Below are 6,000 nucleotides of genomic sequence, written 5' to 3' on the forward strand. Positions count from 1 at the left end.
GAGAATCTTGTTCTGGTCCTTCACTGCACGGGAGATTCACAAATAATCGACACCACATTAAAGTCGAAATGAAGAGTGAGAGCAGTCATTCTATTCAATTGTAGATTAAATTGGTGTCATGGGAAGGAACGCATTTTTTTTCCGCCCTGCACTCCATCTTGTCTTTCTATGAATTTACATTGAAAGAAAGAGAATAAAATAACAAGAGATTGGGAGCACAAGTTTATCCAGTGGGGTTGTTCATGAGTATTTTAACCTAACACTTCTCACAAAGATCTGTCATTATTTCAAACAGTCACTCGGAATTGGAACCGCAGAAAATTTCTCCAATGGAAATAAATTCTTTCTTTCACAAATTTCTGCTGTGCGTGAATCATACAACAATCCATCATCCAGCGTGATCACTGACTTTCCAACTGTATAAGATCTAGCAACTTCCTTCAGCAATCGCAGCTTCTGTACACAGCCACCTGTGCTGTGCCCAGTGTCATTTGTTGCCCCTGATCTGTCTGATCTGTTTAATAAACCTTTTCTGTCACTTCATCACATCTCCTCATAATTCTGAACTCATGAATAAAATAAGGCGTTAGACGAAATGTTAAACTAAGTGGAAGTATGCTATTCAGCCCAAGGAGTCTGCTCAACCATTCAACGAACTCAAGGTTGATCTGTTTTGGAGAAGCCGGTGTTGGACTGGGGTGTTCAAAGTTAAAAATTACACAACACCTGATAGTCACCTGACGATTACCTGATGAAGGAGTGATGCTCCGAAAGCTAGTGTGCTTCAAATTAAACCAATTGGACTATAACCTAGTGTTGTGTGATTTTTAACATAGTTGATCTGATAATCTTGAATTCCTTTCTGCTCACTTCGCTCGACAAAGTTTCATCATCTTTCTGATTAACTATCTGGCACAGTTTGAAAATACCAAACCACACAGTCTCAACAGCGGTTACTGGAAAATGCCACAGATTCTTTGACCCCTGAGCAAAGAAATTACTCCTCATTTCTGAATAAAATCGGCAATATCTAATTCTGAGATTATGTCCTCTGGTTGCACGCCTCAGAGCATAGGGCAAGCCACCTGCCCGGATCTACCCTGTCAAGATCCCACGAATATTGAACATTTATAATTGTTATTATGTGATTATAGAGCTCCCCTCCTCCTCCTTTGTTTCAAGGAGAATAATGCTGGAAATGTGTTGCTGGAAAATCGCAGCAGGTCAGGCAGCATCCAGGGAACAGGAGAATCGACGTTTCGGGCATAAGCCCTTCTTCAGGAATGGGGAAAGTTTGTCCAGCAGGCTAAGATAAAAGGTAGGGAGGAGGGACTTGGGAGAGGGGCGTCGGAAATGTGATAGGTGGAAAGAGGTCAAGGTGAGGGTGATAGGTCAGACTGGGGTGGGGGCGGAGAGGTCGGGAAGAAGATCTCAGGATATGCAGGTCTTTGGACTCCTCCATCGTCAGACCACAACAAAACGACGGTTGGAGGAAGAACGCCTCATCTTCCAGCTAGGAACCCTCCAACCACAAGGGATGAACTCGGATTTCACCAGTTTCCTCATTTCCCCTCCCCCCACCCTGTCTCAGTCAAATCCATCAAATTCAGCACCGCCTTCCTAACCTGAGATCTTCTTCCCGACCTCTCCGCCCCCACCCCAGTCTGACCTATCACCCTCACCTTGACCTCTTTCCACCTATCACATTTCCGACGCCCCTCTCCCAAGTCCCTCCTCCCTACCTTTTATCTTAGCCTGCTGGACAAACTTTCCCCATTCCTGAAGAAGGGCTTATGCCCGAAACGTCGATTCTCCTGTTCCCTGGATGCTGCCTGACCTGCTGCGCTTTTCCAGCAACACATTTCCAGCTCTGGTCTCCAGCATCTGCAGACCACAGTTTCTCCTCAAGGAGAATAATCCCAGCCTAACCAATCATTCCACGAAGTTCTACTGTATGCAGAGTTAGCAACATGTTAGTAAGTTTGTGCTGTCCCTTACAGCGTCCTTACATATTATTAAGGCAGGTGGAGAAATTTCGGCGAGGAAACGGGTAGAAATTTCAGGCGCAGACGGGAATTGGCACTTGAAATCAGAAAGCGATTAGAATCGGATTGATCCACAGAAGGACCAAATACAGCGAAGATAACTCTGACAAATGAGAATCTAATCATAAACGATTGACATTCAATGGCTTCATTGTAACTGAATTCCTCCGTGTAATCATCCTGGGAACTAGTATTTAGGAAAAATGGAACCTGACCGACCATATAAAGAAGTTGACGACAAAAACCTGTCCGTGGGTCGACTTTGTTTGATTATTAACTCAACTCTTGTCTCCGTGAAGCCTATACCGTCCGCAACGCACAGATTAGATGTTAAACAGAACTCTCTCCATTGGCCTCGGTGGGTGCAGCTTCAATGCCACTGAAGGAACTGGGCTCCCTCCACGACAATACAGTCACTTAACTGTATATTGTTCAACACCTGAATATTTATTCTCTTAACTGCTAAGGCACAATTGCAGCAGAGGGCACCACATAGAAGATTCACTGGAGTAAGTCATCCAGGCTTTGTTGACAGAACCTTCAAAGCTCAAAAATTGTACCGACTAGAAGGACAAGGTTGAAGATGCACTGAACCTTCACCATTTGCAAATTACCCTCCAAGGCACATACCAGCATGACCTGGAGAGGAATCAGTGGTAACTTCATTGAGTGGTGAAGTAGGTTGATGGGCAAAGATTTATACTTCAGCCCTCTATCCTTCATCTTTCAATTTTTAAAAATGTAGGTTATTGCATGAACCAGACTTGTGCTCATTCCTTTGGTTGTTTCCGAAACTGGCCGTTGCTAAAGATCGAATATCATCCACAGCCTGTGGTCAACAATAGAAAATATCCAAAAAACCTCTCGAACAACTGATCTTCCTGTCTAACAATCTTCAGGTATCTGTGAATTTCCACTTCAAGATCTCTTTGTTCCTGTGCACCACTCAGAATCCTCACTGTTATTGTTACAACTCCCCAAATTCACTACCACTCATTGGTCTGGATTCAATTCCATTCGCCATTTTCCTTTCCACCTGATGGATACATCCCTGCGGTCCCTGACATTATTCATCATAGTCAACTACACGACTATGTATCGTTACTAAACTTCTAAATCATGACTCCTCATAAAAAAGTTTGAATTATTGATCTACATCAGGAAACAGTGGTACTTCACTGGGAACAAGCATCCAAACATGGTTCCTTGCTGCATGTGATGAGCAACTGCCATGTTCCAATCTCCAAGAGTTGCTAGCCCAGGATCTCGCCACTACATTTGCAGATGACACAAAGATTGGTAGAGTAGCCAGAAAACATAGGGGGCTGTCAAATAATGAAGGGGAATATAGATAGACAGAAGAGTTGAGCGGAGAAGTGGCAAATGGTGTTCCATTCAAGCAAATGTGAGGTGATGATTTTGGGGAAGTCTAATTCCAGAGCCAAGTATACAGTAAACGGAAGAGCCTTGGGCAAACTTGTTGAGAAGAGAGATCTGGGAGTTCAGGTACTTTATAACCTGAAGGTGACTGCACAGGTGGATAGAGTAGTCAAGAAGGTATATGGCATGCTTGCCTTCACCGGATAGGGCATTGAGTACAAGAGCAGGCAAGTCCTGCTAAAATTGTACAAGAGATTGTTTCGGCTGCGTTTAGCATACTCTGTACAGTTCTGGTCGCCAAATTACCAAAATTATGTGGACGTTTAGGAGAGAATGCGGAGATGTTTTACACAGGTGTTGCCTGGTATGGAAGATTCAAGCTCTGAAGAGAGGTTGAGTAGGTTACTTCTGCTTTCATTAGAAAAAACGAGATCTACAATATCATGAAGGGTACAGACAGGGTGGATAGAGATAAGCTTTTTCCCAAGATGAGGGATTCAATAATGAGAGGTCACGCGTTCAATGAGAGATGTGAAACGTTTAAGGGAGACAGACATGGAAAGTATTTTACACAGAGGGTGGTAGGTGCTGGAATGCGTCGCCAGCAGATATGGTAAACGTAGGCATGGTAGATTCATTTCAGGTGCGTCTGGACAGATGCATGAGTAATTCAGAAGCAGAGGGATACGGATGCTTAGAAATTGGGCGCATGTTTAGATAGTTGATTTGGACCGGCTCAGTCTCGGCTGTCCAAAGGGCCTGTTCCTGGGCTGCACATTTTCTGTATTCTTTGTTCTTCTTTGTTCACTACACTACCAACTGTGGATTACAGGTGAAGTAGTGTTACTTCTGCAATCATAACTACTTATGCAAGGTAAATGAACTTGCAATTGTTTCAACCAAGAGCTGAGTCACAAGAATGATACCTATATGAAGGAAATATTTAATTGTTTTCATATGAGCTAAAATGTGCATACAAGAATGAAAGGTGTCTGCAAACAATGGTATATGGTACAGACAAATAGATAAGGTGCTGTGAGGATGTAGGTTAAGCAAGATATGCATGTACAAGCAGTAGTTATAAGCGTTTGTTTCCCATTTCTGCAAAAACAACAAACAAACCGCCACTAAAAGGTCGTAAGGTTCAATATGGTTGGGGTAAGGGAGGAAATGTCACAAGTGGGGTAAATAGATCGCAGTGAAGGAGGATATACCTAACAGTTGACCACAGCAGGATGTGGTGAAAAGGCCAAGTAAAACCTCCACTTTGTCATGCACAAGGCCGGATAAGGCAAGAGAGAAACAATAGTAATGGGCACCGGGTTTGGAGTAGTGAATCCTATGTATTTGCTAAACTCTGCGAGTCTATTTCAGGCACCACGCTTGCAAGCGTATAATAAACATACTGATTGCTTCAGATCTTGTCTCGCATGAAATTATTGAAGTGAGTGGGCTTAGTTTCACACAATTGGGGGATCGTCTGCGATATTCTTCCATCGCCGGGGGGAGTGGCTAGCCCTGGACACTGGGAAGATGCCTCTCATTCACAATTGAGGAGCGTTTTTTTGTCCAGGTTTTGTCTGCTCCCTTGGGCGGCTGGTACGAATCCCACAGGAGAGACATCTGAATCAGACAGTGAAAGAAGGTCGGTGAAAAATATGGAAAAGAAGGAGCCAGGCAACTCTGTTCACAGACCAATGTCAGAAAACTGACTTTTAAATATTAACTTGGTGGCCGGGAAAAGTGGTATTTAATCGCTGAGGGACTGGTGAGGGCCCCGAGAAATGGAGGGTCGGCAGAGTAAGTCGAACTGTCACGGAGTAAAGGAAGAAAAAATCCCTGGTAACATTCCTCCTGAAAGTCCGTTGTGGAGGATGTTGAGGGAATGGACAAGTAACACTTGTACAAGGGAAAAAGGTAAAAAGAAATGATTAAATATTGTTGTTTAGTATGGACAAAAGAACCAATCCTTCATCCAGCTGTCTTCTGGCCAAAGTATGATTCGGATGAGGATTGGGTATGTCAATATTTAGATTTGTATGCGAATAAAAAAACAAACTTTTAGTCAAGAGGAGGCGGACTATGCGTCCTGTTGGAAGGGCAGTTTGGGAATGATCGTAGTAAATCCAAAGGATTCCCCATCTGCCCCACACAGTCCCTGAGATCCTTTTGCCTGGTTGCATTCCTGCCCCTCGTACCATAAATTCAGATTAGGCAAAAATAGGGGGGGAGGAGAGACAGACAGACAGGGACAGGGAACGGATGACCCACAAGAGGAGAACGAAGAGGCGGTGGAGGGGGATGTTGTTGTTCCCAACCATCAATCTGCAACAAAAGGAAGGGAAGATAAAGTAGATGTAGAGGAGGCCTCTGGAGTACCTAAACGAAAGCCTAAGGGCGTAAAACAAAAACAAAAAAGGGGAAGAATATAAAGACTTATCCCCTTAGGGAGGTACTAATAGGGGACAAAGAGATTAGGTTTGTAAGTGCCCTCTTTACCAGTGTGGAGGTCAGAACATTTAAAAAGGAGATGAAGGTCCTGGTTGAGGATCCGGTAGGGCTGTCGGAACAAATT

This window comes from Chiloscyllium plagiosum, unplaced genomic scaffold (genome assembly GCF_037043375.1).
Source record: "Chiloscyllium plagiosum isolate Xiang-an unplaced genomic scaffold, Cpla_swu_hap1 HiC_scaffold_46, whole genome shotgun sequence".
NCBI lineage: Eukaryota > Metazoa > Chordata > Chondrichthyes > Orectolobiformes > Hemiscylliidae > Chiloscyllium > Chiloscyllium plagiosum.